Below are 18,524 nucleotides of genomic sequence, written 5' to 3'. Positions count from 1 at the left end.
GGCAGGGATACCAGGGTAGGAGTGGGGGATGATGAAAGTGCAGCTTGTGGGAGCATACAGGGGTGAAGTGAAGAGAGGATAGGGCAGCTAGGTGCAGTAGGATGGTTGGATAGAGGGAAGTGAGAGGAGGGGGAGGGGCAGCAGAAGAGGAGAGAAGTAAAAAGACTCTCAGTGTGTTGGTGGAATAGGGCTGTGTAGTGCAGTGGTGGAAATAGGCAAGGGGAGATGTGGGTGCAGGACAATGATTAAAAAAGTTGAGACCAGGGGAGTTATGGAAACACACAATATATTGCAGGGAGATTTCCTATCTGCACAGTTCAGAAAAGCTGGTGGAGGCAGGAAGGATCCAGATTGGATTCTGGCTGGTTAGAAAGGATTCCTCTAGACGCCACATGAAGAGGTTGGCATGGGGTGACAGCATGCGGGTGCCCATTGCTGTGCCCTGGATTTGTCTGTAGGTGATGCCTTCAAAGGAGATGTAATTATGGATGAGAATTACCCATCTCCGGCGACAACCCCTCCTTCCACAATGTTTTCCATCTGTCCAGATTCTACCAGTCTTTAACCCTCAACAACATAGTCCTGCAAAACCATATCAATCAGGCCCAAACCTCCTTGTGATACCTCCTTTCCATCCATAAAATTCTATTGCTGTGCCTCCCTTTCTGCCCTACTCACAAATTCAATCATTCAGAACTTGTTAAAGATCTTATATCCTTCTCCCAGTCCCTACACTGAAAACACTTTTTCACTGTCAGTCCTACCAATCAGACTCAACCAAAGACTTATGCTGAACCCTGCCTGAATCAGTTCACTCCTGCATCCAACTATGATCTACCCCCACTGCACCAAAATCACCCCCTGTTAACCTTACAGAATTTCTTAACCTCAAGCCACAGTGACCCCATTCCAGAAATCCAGCAGGATCTCTAGTCTCTCCTCAAGTCCTTGGGCCCATCCCAGAACCTCTCCCCAGAGTCCATGTCTCTCCTCACCCCTACCACTCCCCACACCCCTACCTTCTATGTACTTCCTAAAATCCATACACCCAACGAACCAGAATGCCCCACTGTGGCTGGTTACTGTACATTATGAGAGAATCTGTGCTCTCTTAGACCAACACCTACAGCTTATTATCTGAAACCTACCCTCCTCTACAAAAGATACCAAATCATTGCCTCTACCCACTCTCTACAGTTCTTGTACCTTTACCGCATGTATCCCTGCTCACCAGTATTGATGCCACCTCTCTTTACACAAACATCCCTAATGCCCAAGACCTTACTGATATTGTACACTACTGGTCCCATTGCCAGGCAGATTCTACCTTTCCCAGTGGCAGGTGGATTCCAAACCTACAACCTCCTTCCTGGTCACCATGTCCAACTACATCCTCATCCACAATAACTTCCCTTTTGAAGGTATCAGCTACAAATAAATCCAGGTTATGGCAATGGGCAACTACTTGGAACCACCCTATGTCAACCTATTCATGGGCCATCTAGAGGATACCTTTTTAACCACCCAGAATCTCAAACCCCTCACCTGGTTTAGATTCACTGGTGACATTTTCATGATGTGGACTGAGGGCGAGGACACCCTGTCCACATTCCTCCAGAAATTCAACGCCTTTTCCTGCATTCACTTCACCTGTTCCTCATCAACCCAACAAGCCACCCTCCTCAATGTTCACATCCACCTCAAAGATGGCTACGTCAGTACCTCTGTCCATATCAAACCTACAAACCACCAGCAGTATCTCCACCTCGACAGCTGCCACCCATTTCATACCAAGAAGTCCCTTCCATACTGCCTAGCCACCCATGGTCATCACATCTGTAATGATCAGCACTACCTCTTGAAATATACAGAGGGTCTCACTGATGCCTTCACAGACCATAATTACCCTCCCAACCTTGTAGTGAAACAGATCTCCCATACCTTATCTCTCCGGTCACGCCAAATTCCCAAAGCCCCACCATCCAGCTACTGAGGAGCATCCCCCTTGTGACTCAGTACCACCCAGAACTGCAGCAACTGAACCAAATTCCCTGCCAGGATTTTGACTACTTCTCACTGTGCCCTGAAATGAGAAATGTCCTACCCACTATCCTTCCCACCCCTCCAAAAGTTTTCTGCCGCCCACCAAACCTACACAATATCCTCTTCCATCCCAATGCAACCCTTGCTCCCAACCTCTTGCCTAATGGCTCATATCTACGATATGATGCAAGACTTGTCCCATACATCCTCCCTCCACCACCTACTCCAGTCCAGTTACAAGAATCACTTATCCCATCAGAGGCAGGGCTTCCTGTGAAACAAGTCATGTGATTTACAAGCTAAGCCGCAACTGCTGTGTTGCGTTTTATGTGGGAATGACAACCAACAAGCTGTTTGTCCTTATGAATGGCCTCTGAAAAACTGTGACCAAGAAACAACTGGGCCATCCAGTTGCTGAGCATGCTGCCCAACATAAGATTCTCATTTTAATGACTGCTTCACAGCCTGTGCCATTTGGGTCCTTCCTACCATCAGCAGTTTTTGTGAAATGTGCAGATGGGAAATCTCCCTGCAGTATATCCTCCATTCTTGTAACCCTCCTGGCCTCAATCTTCATTGGTCATTGTCATACATTCTCCTCTCCCCTTGCCTATTCCCACTCCAGCACTACACAGCCCTCTATTCCACTAGTGCAAAAACAGTCTTTTTACTTCTTTCCTGTTCCATTGCCTCTTCCCCCCCTCCCCCCTCCCACTACCCACTATCTAACCTCCCCACTGCACCGAATTACCCTATCCTCCCACTTGTCCCTGTATGCTCCCAAAAGCAGCACTTTACTGTCCCACACCCCTACCCTGCTATCCCTCCCTCTCCCCACTCCAGCCTCCTCCTTACCTCCACCACCCAGATTGCTTCTCCTGTCATGCACTGTTGTTCGCAGTCTTGCCTCGGTGGGAAGACACTGTGACCATGTGTGTGTGTGTTTGTGCTTTTTTAAATTTGGATGAAGGTCTTTTTGGCCAAAAGCTAACTTGTTTTACAGACTTTTTGTTGTGCCTATCTTCGACCCAACATCCTTGCTATATTGTGAGTAGCAATCTATCATTTGTAATATTGTCAGTGACGACAAAAGGTAGTCAATCAAAATGGGATATGTTTTGTTTATTAATCTTCTCATTTCTACTTTTTTTTAAGAAACGTTGAATACCACACGTCTTTATGAAAAATGAACTAGGTTATATAATGGGGTTAAAAAAAACCAGATGTTTAGAAAATACAACCAGGCATATACTTGATGTTCCATCTTGGACACTGCTTGACAGCTCAAGATTTACAGCTTAAACAAAATAACATTGTGACCGGCAGATTGCAGGGATTGGGAGCATGCACCTGCATAAATTAATCTAATCTAGGAGTAATTATCATAATTATTAATACATGTAGATTAACATTACACATAATTTATCGTGTATATACAGGGTTATTACAAATGATTGAAGCGATTTCACAGCTCTACAATAACTTTATTATTTGAGATATTTTCACAATGCTTTGCACACACATACAAAAACTCAAAAAGTTTTTTTAGGCGTTCACAAGTGTTCGATATGTGCCCCTTTAGTGATTCGGCAGACATCAAGCCGATAATCAACAATCAAACACTCGGTGCAGCATGTCCCCATCAATGAGTTCGAAAGTATCGTTGATGCGAGCTCGCAGTTCTGGCACGTTTCTTGGTAGAGGAGGTTTAAACACTGAATCTTTCACATAACCCCACAAAAAGAAATAGCATGGGGTTAAGTCGGGAGAGCGTGGAGGCCATGACATGAATTGCTGATCATGATCTCCACCATGACCGATCCATCAGTTTTCCAATCTCCTGTTTAAGAAATGCCGAACATCATGATGGAAGTGCGGTGGAGCACCATCCTGTTGAAAGATGAAGTTGGTGCTGTCGGTCTCCAGTTGTGGCATGAGCCAATTTTCCGCGGGCTACACGTGAAACTTGCCCGCACGCGTTCAACCGTTTCTTCGCTCACTGCAGGCCGACCCGTTGATTTCCCCTTACAGAGGCATCCAGAAGCGTTAAACTGTGCATACCATCGCCGAATGGAGTTAGCAGTTGGTGGATCTTTGTTGAACTTCGTCCTGAAGTGTCGTTGCACTGTTATGACTGACTGATGTGAGTGCATTTCAAGCACGACATACGCTTTCTCGGCTACTGTCACCATTTTGTCTCACTGCGCTCTCGAGCGCTCTGACGGCAGATTCCTGAAGTGCGGCTTCAGCCGAACAAAACTCTATGAGTTTTTCTACGAATCTGTAGTGTGTTGTGACCATATGTCAATGAATGGAGCTACAGTGAATTTATGAAATCGCTTCAATCATTTGTAATAGCCCTGTACTTTACAGAAGTCTCCTGCAGTAGCTGCTTCATCTACATCTACATCTACATTTATACTCCGCAAGCCACCCAACGGTGTGTGGCGGAGGGCACTTTACGTGCCACTGTCATTACCTCCCTTTCCTGTTCCAGTCGCATATGGTTCGCGGGAAGAACGACTGTCTGAAAGCCTCTGTGCGCGCTCTAATCTCTCTAATTTTACATTCGTGACCTCCTCGGGAGGTATAAGTAGGGGGAAGCAATATATTCGATACCTCATCCAGAAACGCACCCTCTCGAAACCTGGCGAGCAAGCTACACCGCGATGCAGAGCACCTCTCTTGCAGAGTCTGCCACTTGAGTTTGTTAAACATCTCCGTAACGCTATCACGGTTACCAAATAACCCTGTGATCAAACGCGCCGCTCTTCTTTGGATCTTCTCTATCTCCTCCGTCAACCCGATCTGGTACAGATCCCACACTGATGAGCAATACTCAAGTATAGGTCGAACGAGTGTTTTGTAAGCCACCTCCTTTGTTGATGGACTACATTTTCTAAGGACTCTCCCAATGAATCTCAACCTGGTACCCGCCTTACCAACAATTAATTTTATATGATCATTCCACTTCAAATCGTTCCGCACGCATACTCCCAGATATTTTACAGAAGTAACTGCTACCAGTGTTTGTTCCGCTATCATATAATCATACAATAAAGGATCCTTCTTTCTATGTATTCTCAATACATTACATTTGTCTATGTTAAGGGTCAGTTGCCACTCCCTACACCAAGTGCCTATCTGCTGCAGATCTTCTTGCATTTCGCTACAATTTTCTATTGCTGCAACTTCTCTGTATACTACAGCATCATCCGCGAAAAGCCGCATGGAACTTCCAACACTATCTACTAGGTCATTTATATATATTGTGAAAAGCAATGGTCCCATAACACTCCCCTGTGGCACACCAGAGCTTACTTTAACGTCTGTAGACGTCTCTCTGTTGATAACAACATGCTGTGTTCTGTTTGCTAAAAACTCTTCAATCCAGCCACACAGCTGGTCTGATATTCCGTAGGCTCTTACTTTGTTTATCAGGCGACAGTGCGGAACTGCTTCTGCCAGTTATTGTAAGGACTTGAGGCCTCTTCTCAATGGTGGGATTTGCAGTGTGTGAATGAATGAAATAATGGAATAGTAAGATGTGTGCGGAAAGGAGATCCTTATCCTGGACTTTCACGGGTCATTTGCATCCCAGATGTCTTGTTCTTCAGTTCTGGTGATCAGTTGTTTGATATACTTTTCATCATCATCTGCTTAAAATGGAAACAAAGGTGTGTGTCGACTTGCTGATCAGATCAGATAAAGCAGCATGAAACCTGTGGCACCTTGATCCACTGTGCTGTATGTGAATCATGCAACAGGCAGTGTCGTGTCCAAGTTTTTTTGTTTGATGACAATGTACAGGGTTATTACAAATGACTGAAGCGATTTCACAGCTCTACAATAACTTTATTATTTGAGATATTTTCACAATGCTTTGTACACACATACAAAAACTCAAAAAGTTTTTTTAGGCATTCACAAATGTTCAATATGTGCCCCTTTAGTGATTCGGCAGACATCAAGCCGATAATCAAGTTCCTCCCATGCTCGGCGCAGCATGTCCCCATCAATGAGTTCGAAAGCATCGTCGATGCGAGCTCGCAGTTCTGGCACGTTTCTTGGTAGAGGAGGTTTAAACACTGAATCTTTCACATAACCCCACAGAAAGAAATCGCATGGGGTTAAGTCGGGAGAGCGTGGAGGCCATGACATGAATTGCTGATCATGATCTCCACCACGACCGATCCATCGGTTTTCCAATCTTCTGTTTAAGAAATGCCGAACATCATGATGGAAGTGCTGTGGAGCACCATCCTGTTGAAAGATGAAGTCGGCGCTGTCGATCTCCAGTTGTGGCATGAGCCAATTTTCCAGCATGTCCAGATACACGTGTCCCGTAACGTTTTTTCGCAGAAGAAAAAGGGGCCGTAAACTTTAAACCGTGAGATTGCACAAAATGGAGTTAGCAGTTGGTGGATCTTTGTTGAACTTCGTCCTGAAGTGTCGTTGCACTGTTATCTCTGACCGATGTGAGTGCATTTCAAGCACGAAACACGCTTTCTCGGCTCTTGTCGCCATTTTGTCTCACTGCGCTCTCGAGCGCTCTGGCGGCAGAAACTTGAAGTGCGGCTTCAGCCGAACAAAACTTTATGAGTTTTTCTACGTATCTGTAGTTTGTCGTGACCATGTGTCAATGAATGGAGCTGCAGTGAATTTATGAAATCGCTTCAATCATTTGTAATAGCCCTGTATATTGAGAGCATGTCTGCTCTCATCATATTAAAAACGCTCCATATGAACATTACTCTGTTGGTGGTAGGCAGTTGTGATCTTGTTAATGATACTGCTCATGAAATTATGTCTGAAATGAGTATTGACTAGAACGTTTTCTGTTGTCAGACATTAGTATGGTGCTTCAAAATTATGTCCACTACAAAAGACTTGACAGTTTACAGAGCTTTGGCAGTCGGTACACCCTTGGTGACAGTGCAGTGAGTGAGATAGTCAGTGCATACTATTGTGCATTTATTACTATATGTTTACTTGAGAAACATGTGAAGAAGTTCATTCCAATCTATTGAAATGGAGCACCTGCAGGAGGAGTGGTACCAGATGACTTGGTAGCAAATGAGGTCCATGTTTTCATAACAGGCATTTTAGAGAGTGGCTTATATAACGTCTGACAGACTGGAGATTGGTAGAGACTTGGGCAATGATACACACTTTTGATTCTATCAATGGTCTTTGCAAATCCCAGGTTACCTGATATCTGAATGCCGGGAAAGTTCTCCACTGTGGCTAGCTGTAAATGAGCTGTCCCATTTCATCACAGTTCCTTGTACACAGAGTTACATCTATTAATCTGAATTATTCCTTTTTAGCTTTTTCCTTCTTGAAGGGCTCTGTGATCATCAGAAGTATTGCACCTTCATTTTTTTCAGCTACAATGTTTGTTAGTGTAGTAATGACTAAGATATCACCATTGCTATGGTGTCCCTCTAATGTATTCCGTAAATGATATTTAGCATCCTTGTGTTCACATACAGTTTTGTATACTGTTGCATGTCATATTCCTGAAGCTCAGTTGTCAATTATCTTGATGGAACCTTTAGGCTTTTCAGCCAGCATAAACAGTGATGGTTAATCACAACCGTGAATGATCTACCATAGATAGAGATTTTGCTCTTGCTGATTGCCCAGACAACTCTGCAAAGCACTCTTTCTCAGTTGTAGAGAAATTCTTCTTAGAGTATAGAAGTGTGAGCAATCACTCGTTCAGCACCTTCCTGAATTTGGACCTCTCCCACAACCACTAGCATTCCGTAGTAGCATTTTCATCAAAAAGTGTAAGGTTCAATGTCGTTAGCACCTCCTTAAGGATACTAAAATATCTGTCTTGCTCCTTCCTCCAAGACAGTTTGGCATCTTCCTGCCCCAGTTCTGACAGTGGCTGTGATTTACAATTGAAATCCATTATGAAGTGTCTGTAATAGGGGTACATCCTTGGGAACATTTCACATCATGGGTATGCTGGGGAGCTGGAAAATCTGTTATGACTCTTACTATTTGATGGGGATGCACTAAGTTTTTTTTATTCTTGGACATTGAAGATGCACGTTCTACACTGTAGTGCCGAAGAGACTGACATAGGCATGTGCATTCGAATACAGAGATAAGTAAACAGGCAGAATACGGCACTGCGGCCAGCACAAGAAGTGTCTGGCACAGTTGTTAGATTGGTTACTGCTGCTACAGTGGCAGGTTATCAAGATTTAAGTGAGTTTGAACGTGGTGTTACAGTCAGCGCATGAGCTATGGGACACAGCATCTCTGAGGTAGTGATGAAGTGGGGATTTTCCATATGACCATTTGATGGATGTACTGTGAATATCAGGAATCTGGCAAAACATCAAATCGCTGATGTTGCTGCATCAAGAAAAAGATCCTACAAGAATGGGACAAATGTTGACTGAAGAGAATCATTCAACAGGACAGAAGTGCAACCCTTTCATAAATTGCTGCAGATTTCAGTGCCAGGCCATCAACAAGAATCAGTGTGTGAACCATTCAACAATACATCCTTGATATTGTGTGGTTGGATGAGTCTCGTTTCAAATTGCATCGAGCGGATGGACATGTATGGTTATGGAGACAACCTCATGAATCCATAGACCCTGCATGTCAGTAGGGGACTGTTCAAGATGGTGGAGGCTCTGTAATGTAGTGGGGCATGTGCAGTTGGAGTGACATGGGACCCCTGATATGTCTAGATACAACTTTGACAGGTGACACATATATAAGTATTCTGTCTGATGATCTGCATCCATGCATCTCCATTGTGCATACTGATGGACTTGAGCAATTCCAGCAGGATAATGTAATGCCTTGCATGTCCAGAATTACTACAGAGTGGCTCCAGGAACACACTTCTGAGTTTAAAGACTTCTGCTGGGCACCAAACTCCCCAGACATGAAAACTATTGATATATCTGAGATGCCTTGCAATGTGCTGTTCAGAAGAGATCTCCACCCCCTCATATTCTTATGGATTTATGTACAGCCCTGCAGGGTTCATGGTGTCAGTTCCCTCCAGCACTACTTCAGACATTAATCAAGTCCATGTCATGTCTTGTTGCGGCACTTGTGCGTGCTGACATGATATTAGGCAGGTGTATCAGGTTCTTTGGCTCTTCAGTGTGTTCAAAGTGGGTTGTCCACCATCCGTTAAAATTGGTTGAAGCACTGTACAGACCAAAAGGCATAAATATGAAACCATGATGACCATCAGGTGTTATAAAAGCAGTCTTTTCATTAGTCAGCCTCGTCAACCTCAACCTACATGTACCCACTTCGCATATTCCAAAAGAGAATTAGTTCATTCCCTTCAGACAGTCCAAGGTGTCATCAGTTAATGGCAATGGGAATGTATCCTTCTTGGTGATTTTTTTCAGCTGTGATCATCAAGACAGAAGTGCAATGTGATTTATCTTTCAGCTTCATGAGTATCACAAAGAAGAACTAAATACTTGCTGACAGCTAAATGATGTGTCACAATATCTTTTCCACTCACTTCTGAATAATCCATCACTCAGCTTGAGAAACCCTATATGACTGCTGGCTGGTAGGGTGATGATCATTTGGTGTTGATGTGGTGTTTCCCATTGGCTCATTTTCTCTACCTTGTTTCTACTCAGAACTTTGGTGCAAATAAAAATTGACTAAGGTGGGCTACACTTGCTGGTAATGTTTCTTGGTCAAGATAGGACCTATTGGTGGTTGGGTAGTAAAGTCCTCTGGTGGATAGTTGGTAATGATAGAGTTTCATAGTTCTCCATCAATGGTACTGAGCTGACATTCCTGGGCTGGTTCAGTTGTTCCTGCACACATGCCATTAGGGATGAGGTTTGGCTGTTTGTGGCAGTTTGTGACCCAAGAGATCTGTTTGTCCACTTGTGCTACTTCACTGACTATAGATGCCTTTTGTGAAGCCGAGTACTTTCTTGTACTCGACTAGAGCTCCACAGTTAAACTCTCCGGCCAGACTGTTGAAACAGAACTTGTCTTATTGATAATAGGGAGATAAGTGTGTCCTTAATTATGGACAATTGTGCAGAGCAATTGTCATTTGAACACAATGTTGTTGCTTTGCCAATATGGAGCTTGAGTCTTCCACAGTCTGTTACTGCTTGTGATGCCACCAAAAATAAGTTTGTGGATGAATTTTGTTAAAACAATAAATTTTGAAGGGTTGTGTCCTTTCATCGAGAGCTGTTCTTGCACACTGATTCCTGTTGGAACTATTTATCATTTGCAACCTACATCACAGTAGTCTTGTTCAACTGGCAACAGTAACCATCCATTATCATAGAAAATCAAACTGCAGAATCAACCCTTGCCTGGACAGTTAAATTGTCAATAATGATGTCAATGTGAGCTCTTGGCAGCTATTGTCCAAGGACAATTTTTATCTGCAATCGCATCACCTTGACAGATGTTTATCTTGTTTAGTTTTTCTCATTTTGACAGCTGGGTTATTGGCTGGAATGTCTATATGGTAACATGGAATGACTGTGGTGCATTGAAGATCAACCTCTACCAAGATATGATTACACATTTTCTCCTGGAGATTGGCTGTAGTCATCTACAGTTTACTGGAATGCATAGTATTGCCCCTATGTTTGATTGCTTGTTGTGTAATTGTTATTGAATAATTTTCCCCTTTCTTTATAGTAGAGTATGATATTCTCATGGCATCCATGATGGAAACACAATGGCATGTTGTCCTCCATTCTGCAGATGACTGTTTTCTTTGTGGTAATCTAGTTTCTGAGGGAGTGAGTTGTATCTGTGACATCGAGAATGTTGCATATTTTCTAATAGTAGCAGGACGAACCTTTTCTTGAATTTGAAGTGCTATCTCCTCCAGTCTAAGTTCGAAATTTAACAGTACTACTTCCAGCTGTTTGGGTTTACAGCCACAACTTTAGAAGTCCACTGTTGTGACATGATTCAAAGTAACACATAACAGATGTCCTCTACCATATGCTAATTAGCTCCCCATATGTCTTCTCTTAGCAATGACATCCTGATGGTCTTTCATAATGGCAATAAGTACATCATTTGAAGTCTGTTAACCATCTTTTGGAGTAAGGGTCAACTCTTTTCTGGTGCATTTCCTTGCATTGCTGTCACAACTTCAGAAGTCCAATGTTGCGATATGGTTCAAAGAAACACATTACAGATGTCCTCTACCATATTCTTAATTAGATACAACATTTTGTCAGCTTCAATCACATTCAAATTCTCTGTGGGGCACAGTGCAAAACCACTCTGTAAATATTGCTGTATTGTCTCCACCTGATACAGGAAGAGGACAACATGCTATTATGTTTCCATTTGAATGCCGTGGGCATATCATATTCTACTCCATTCTTCAGCTGTGCAGACTTGCTGCTGGTTGTCAACAAATGCTTTCTTAATATCCTCTTGAAATTTGTTCCAGCTCTTCTTCTCAAAATACTGCTTGTTTATACCATCCAAGCAAAGGCAAATGTTGGCAAGACCCATCATACCAATGTACCTCTCATATTTAGCAACATGATCATATATATATCCCTTCATCCATTTGTCAAATCTTGGACAGCATTTACTGAAGAGACCAGTGGATGCATGATGTCTATCTGATTCACCAATATTTTTGTGTGGTACCATGGCAATGTTGATTCTAGGAGGAATGTATTGTTTGTGCTTGAATTCTTCCTCATGGTGGCAGAGGCTTTTATTAACAATCCTAACAAATTCAAAAGTAATAGCAGTGTACATGGCTACAACACTAGGAGAAAGGATGATCTTCACTACTCAAGGTTAAATCTAACTTTGGCTCAGAAGGGGGTAAATTATGCTGCCACAAAAGTCTTTGGTCACTTACCTAATAGCATCAAAAGTCTGACAGATAGCCATATAGCATTTACAAGGAAATTAAAAGAATTTCTTAATGGCAACTCCGTTTACTCATTATATGAATTTTTGGATATTGGATATAGTAAGTGGGTAATTTCTCAACGTTAAAAAAAAAAAAAAAAAAAAAAAAAAAAAAAAAAAAAAAAAAAAAAAAAAAAAAAAAAAGGTGTCGCGTAATATTATGTCTAATGTAATATCTTGTATAGACACCTTTCATTAACCTGACACGTTCCACATCATTACAAAGCCTCGTATTCATGATTTATTGAACAAGTACTAATCTAATCTAATTTAATCTAATCTGGATCCATGGTGATATTCATGTGTGAGTTATCCAGTGTTGTGTTGGAACAATGTCATGTAGAATCCAGAATCAAGTACCAATTATGAAAGCAAGGTTTTCACTAAGAAATAACACTTCACACACAGTTCATGTTTATGGAGCACATAGGAAAGTACATAATAGAGCTGAACTACCTGCCTCAGCAGAGAGTGCTTCCATTTGTACATAGAATGTTCTAATGAATTCCAATAATCTAAAGAAGTAAGTTCCAGAAATCATCAATATTAAATTATAATTAATTGTCAGAAGTGGAAACCAAAGAGATGGTCCATACATCATCAGCCAGCAACTATAACCGCTGGCCATGGTGAACAACATACAGCAAGCACCACTATTATGTATTTGAAAGAGCCACAGTTCTTCTATTATCTACACTATATGTGCACATCAAAAAAAGTTTTGCATCCTCCCGGTTCCCAGAACTCCTGAAAATAGACGTTGACTGTGGATATTGTATCACAGACACAGTCCCTTTGACTGTTCAGAGACGTCACCAAACCCGCACAAAGATGTAAACAACCATGCATGAGCAGCGCCTTTTAGATGGAGGGGGTCTGACAGCTGATAGTTCCAGTCATTCTACCAGGAAGGAGGTATATGGCTTGTGTTGTCTGTAATTCTACCATGCCTAGTCAGTCAGTCAATACAGCGGTTTGATCTTGTCCACATTGTTACTTTGTGCCAGGAAGGACTCTCAACAAGGGAAGTGTCCAGGCATCTCAGAGTGAACCAAAGTGATGTTGTTCTGACATGGAGCAGACACAGAGAGTCAGGAACTGTTGATTGCATGCCTCGCTCAGGTTGCCCTAGGGCTACTACTGCAGTGGATGACCGCTACCTATGGATTATGGCTCAGAGGAACCCTGACAGCAATGCCACAATGTTGAATAATGCTTTTTGTGCAGACACAGGACGTCTTGATACAACACAAACTGTGCACAATAGGTTGCATGATACGCAGCTTCATTCCTGACGTCCATGGCTAGGTCGATCTTTGCAACCACGACACCATGCAGTGTGGTACAGATGGGCCCAACAAATGCCGAGTGGCTCACTCAGGGTTGGCATCATGTTCACTTCACCGATGAGTGTTGCATATGCCTTCAACCGGACAATCGTCGGAGATGTGTTGGGGGGCAACACAGTGAGGCTGAACGCCTTAGATGCACTGTCCAGCAAGTGGAGCAAGGTGGAGGTTCCCTGCTGTTAGGGGGTGGCATTATGTGGGGCAGATGAACGCTGCTGGTGGTCATGGAAGGCAGCGTAACTGCTGTATGATATGTGAATGCCATTCTCCGACTGATAGAGCAACCATATTGGCAGCTTATTGGTGAGGCATTCGTCTTCATGGACAACAATTCACACCCCCATCATGCACATTTTGTGAATGACTTCCTTCAGGACAATGACATCGCTTGACTAGAGAGGCCAGCATGTTCTCCAGACATTAACCCTATCGAACATGCCTGGCATAGATTGAAAAGGGCTGTTTATGGATGACGTGACCCACTAATTACTCTGAGGGTCTATGCTGAATTGCTGTTGAGGAGTTGGATTATCTGGACCAGCAGTGCCTTGATGAACTTGTGAATAGTATGCCACATTGAATACAGACATGCATCGATGCAAGAGGACGTGCTACTGAGTATTAGAGGTACTGGTGTGTATAGCAATCTCGACCACCACCTTTGAAGATCTTGCTATATGGTAGTACAACATGCAAAGTGTGGTTTCCATGAGCAATAAAAAGGGCGGGAATGATGGTTATGTTGATTTCTATTCCAATTTTCTGTACAGGTTCTGGAACTCTCAGAACCGGGGTGACGCAAAACTTTTTTTGATGTGTGTAGATTAAATATCATCTTCCATGATTGTATGTAACATGCCTAACCATGACCTTGGAAAAAGAGGCTGAAAAATAAATAAGACTGCTGTTTTATCTACTGCTCTGTCTAGGAATTCATGTAACATTATGGATTTTAGAAAAAAAAAAAAAAAATCATCTGTCTGAATGAAAAGTTAAAATCTGTTCAGTTATTGACACTAATATTAATCCCAATTCTCTTGCTAGAATTCAAATATTTTCATACACCATAACAAGCTGCTTTTAACTGTTTCTGAATACCTTGGGATTTCCAGTTTCTTGCCCGATAGCTGCTAGCAGCTTTTAAAGATTATTGCACCAGAAAATAAAACTCCAGTCAAACTGTAGAAGGGAACATGCTTATTTATTGTGGTTGTGAATATCACATCTCATCCTAAATTGGCACTTATTTTTAACTAAAAATACGATTAGGAATAAATGTATTGATGTGAGAGGGAAAGAATCCTAAGATTGCTGAAGACGCTTTTGTAAGATGTTCAATTACAACTTAACTCAATATTTACAATGGTCTAGACTTGTTCTTAAACTCTCAAGAAAATCTTCCATTTTCAGATCAAATTAAGTACACTGTATGACTATCATCCCCCCCCCCCTCCCCCATGAACCATGCACCTTCCCGTTGGTGGAGAGGCTTGCGTGCCTCAGCGATACAGATAGCCGTACCGTAGGTACAACCACAACGGAGGGGTATTTGTTGAGAGGCCAGACAAATGTGTGGTTCCTGAAGAGGGGCAGCAGCCTTTTCAGTAGTTGCAGGGGCAGCAGTCTGGATGATTGACTGATCTGGCCTTGTAACAATAACCAAAACGGCCTTGCTGTGCTGCTACTGCAAACGGCTGAAAGCAAGGGGAAACTACAGCCGTAATTTTTCCTGAGGGCATGCAGCTTTACTGTATGATTAAATGATGATGGCGTCCTCTCGGGTAAAATATTCCGGAGGTAAAATAGTCCCCCATTCGGATCTCTGGGCGGGGACTACTCAAGAGGATGTCGTTATCAGGAGAAAGATAACTGGCGTTCTACGGATCAGAGTGTGAAATGTCAGATCCCTTAATCGGGCAGGTAGGTTAGAAAATTTAAAAAGGGAAATGGATAGGTTAAAGTTAGATATAGTGGGAATTAGTGAAGTTCGATGTCAGGAGGAACAAGACTTCTGGTCAGGTGACTACAGGGCTATCAACACAAAATCAAATAGGGGTAATGCAGGAGTAGGTTTAATAATGAATAGGAAAATAGGAATGTGGGTAAGCTACTACAAACAGCACAGCGAATGCATTCTTGTGGCCAAGATAGATACGAAGCCCACACCTACTACAGTAGTACAAGTTTATATGCCAACTAGCTCTGCAGATGACGAAGAAATTGAAAAAATGTATGATGAAATAAAAGAAATTATTCAGATAGTGAAGGGAGACAAAAATTTAATAGTCATGGGTGACTGGAATTCGAGTGTAGGAAAAGGGAGAGATGGAAACGTAGTAGGTGAATACGGATTGGGGCTAAGAAATGAAAGAGGAAGCCGCCTGGTAGAATTTTGCACAGAGCACAACATAATCATAGCTAACACTAGGTTTAAGAATCATGAAAGAAGGTTGTATACATGGAAGAACCCTGGAGATACTAAAAGGTATCAGACAGATTATGTAATGGTAAGACAGAGATTTAGGAACCAGGTTTTTAATTGTAAGACATTTCTAGGGGCAGATGTGGACTCTGACCACAATCTATTGGTTATGAGCTGTAGATTAAAACTGAAGAAACTGCAAAAAGGTGGGAATTTGAGGAGATGGGACCTGGATAAACTAAAAGAACCAGAGATTGTACAGAGTTTCAGGGAGAGCATAAGGGAACAATTGACAGGAATGGGGGAAAGAAATACAGTAGAAGAAGAATGGGTAGCTTTGAGGGATGAAGTAGTGAAGGCAGCAGAGGATCAAGTAGGTAAAAAGACGAGGGCTAGTAGAAATCCTTGGATAACAGAAGAAATATTGAATTTAATTGATGAAAGGAGAAAATACAAAAATGCAGTAAATGAATCAGGCAAAAAGGAATACAAACGTCTCAAAAATGAGATCGACAGGAAGTGTAAAATGGCTAAGCAGGGATGGCTAGAGGACAAATGTAAGGATGTAGAGGCTTATCTCACTAGGGGTAATATAGATACTGCCTACAGGAAAATTAAAGAGACCTTTGGAGATAAGAGAACCACTTGTATGAACATCAAGAGCTCAGATGGAAACCCAGTTCTAAGCAAAGAAGGGAAAGCAGAAAGGTGGAAGGAGTGTATAGAGGGTCTATACAAAGGCGATGTACTTGAGGACAGTATTATGGAAATGGGAGAGGATGTAGATGAAGATGAAATGGGAGATATGATAGTGCGTGAAGAGTTTGACAGAGCACTGAAAGACCTGAGTCGGAACAAGGCCCCCGGAGTAGACAACATTCCATTCGAACTACTGACGGCCTTGGGAGAGCCAGTCCTGTTAAAACTCTACCATCTGGTGAGCAAGATGTATGAAACAGGCGAAATACCCTCAGACTTCAAGAAGAATATAATAATTCCAATCCCAAAGAAAGCAGGTGCTAACAGCTGTGAAAATTACCGAACAATCAGTTTAATAAGCCACAGCTGCAAAATACTAACACGAATTCTTTACAGACGAATGGAAAACTAGTAGAAGCTGACCTCGGGGAAGATCAGTTTGGATTCCGTAGAAACACTGGAACACATGGGGCAATACTGTCCTTACGACTTATCTTAGAAAAAAGATTAAGGAAAGGCAAATATACGTTTCTAGCATTTGTAGACTTAGAGAAAGCTTTTGACAATGTTGACTGGAATACTCTCTTTCAAATTCTAAAGGTGGCAGGGGTAAAATACAGGGAGCGAAAGGCTATTTACAATTTGTACAGAAACCAGATGGCAGTTATAAGTGTCGAGGGACATGAAAGGGAAGCAGTGGTTGGGAAGGGAGTAAGACAGGGTTGTAGCCTCTCCCCGATGTTATTCAATCTGTATATTGAGCAAGCAGTAAAGGAAACAAAAGAATAATTTGGAGTAGGTATTAAAATCCATGGAGAAGAAATAAAAACTTTGAGGTTCGCTGATGACATTGTAATTCTGTCAGAGACAGCAAAGGATTTGGAAGAGCAGTTGAATGGAATGGACAGTGTCTTGAAAGGAGGATATAAGATGAACATCAACAAAAGCAAAACGAGGATAATGGAATGTAGTCGAATTAAGTCGGGTGATGCTGAGGGAATTAGATTAGGAAATGAGACACTTAAAGTAGTAAAGGAGTTTTGATATTTGGGGAGCAAAATAACTGATGATGGTCGAAGTAGAGAGGATATAAAATGTAGACTGGCAATGCCAAGGAAAGCGTTTCTGAAGAAGAGAAATTTGTTAACATCGGGTATACATTTAAGTGTCAGGAAGTCATTTCTGAAAGTATTTGTATGGAGTGTAGCCATGTATGGAAGTGAAACATGGACGATAAATAGTTTGGACAAGAAGAGAATAGAAGCTTTAGAAATGTGGTGCTACAGAAGAATGCTGAAGATTTGATGGGTAGATCACATAACTAATGAGGAAGTATTGAATAAGATTGGGGAGAAGAGAGGTTTGTGGCACAACTTGACCAGAAGAAGGGATTGGTTGGTAGGACATGTTCTGAGGCATCAAGGGATCACCAATTTAGTATTGGAGGGCAGCGTGGAGGGTAAAAATCGTAGAGGGATACCAAGAGATGAATACACTAAGCAGATTCAGAAGGATGTAGGTTGCAGTAGGTACTGGGAGATGAAGAAGCTTGCACAGGGTAGAGTAGTATGGAGAGCTGCATCAAACCAGTCTCAGGACTGAAGACCACAACAACAACAACATGACTCATTTACTTGGGAAGCTGATCTCATACTGATATTAATCTGGAACGTTGCCTATTCTTCTTGCCAACTCTCACAAGAGTCAGTGTTCCACAAGATTTTTCAGCTGACAATAATTTTCACCAAAAGTAACATGGACATTGCATTTATTGGATGTAACAGCAGTTTAACTGAACTCAGCTCATCTTTTCCTACTTGGTAATTTGTCTAGATTTTTACCAGTGAGCTGGCAGCAGCTGATAACTGCATCTGGATATCTGCTGTCTCCTTTTACCTGGTACAAGCAGCTGGACTCATACTACCATACCATAAAACACACTGCAAGAGAGACTGGAATACTTATTGTAACCTAAATCATTAGCAATATTCTAAGGTTTTGGGCTGTGAACTACCCTTATTCCAAATCAAAAAAATTATGCTAAGGGTTTGTACCCATACAAATGTTTACTGCACATTTCT

The sequence above is a fragment of the Schistocerca cancellata genome, chromosome 3 (genome assembly GCF_023864275.1).
Source record: "Schistocerca cancellata isolate TAMUIC-IGC-003103 chromosome 3, iqSchCanc2.1, whole genome shotgun sequence".
Lineage (NCBI taxonomy): Eukaryota > Metazoa > Arthropoda > Insecta > Orthoptera > Acrididae > Schistocerca > Schistocerca cancellata.
This window is presented reverse-complemented; position numbering follows the sequence as displayed.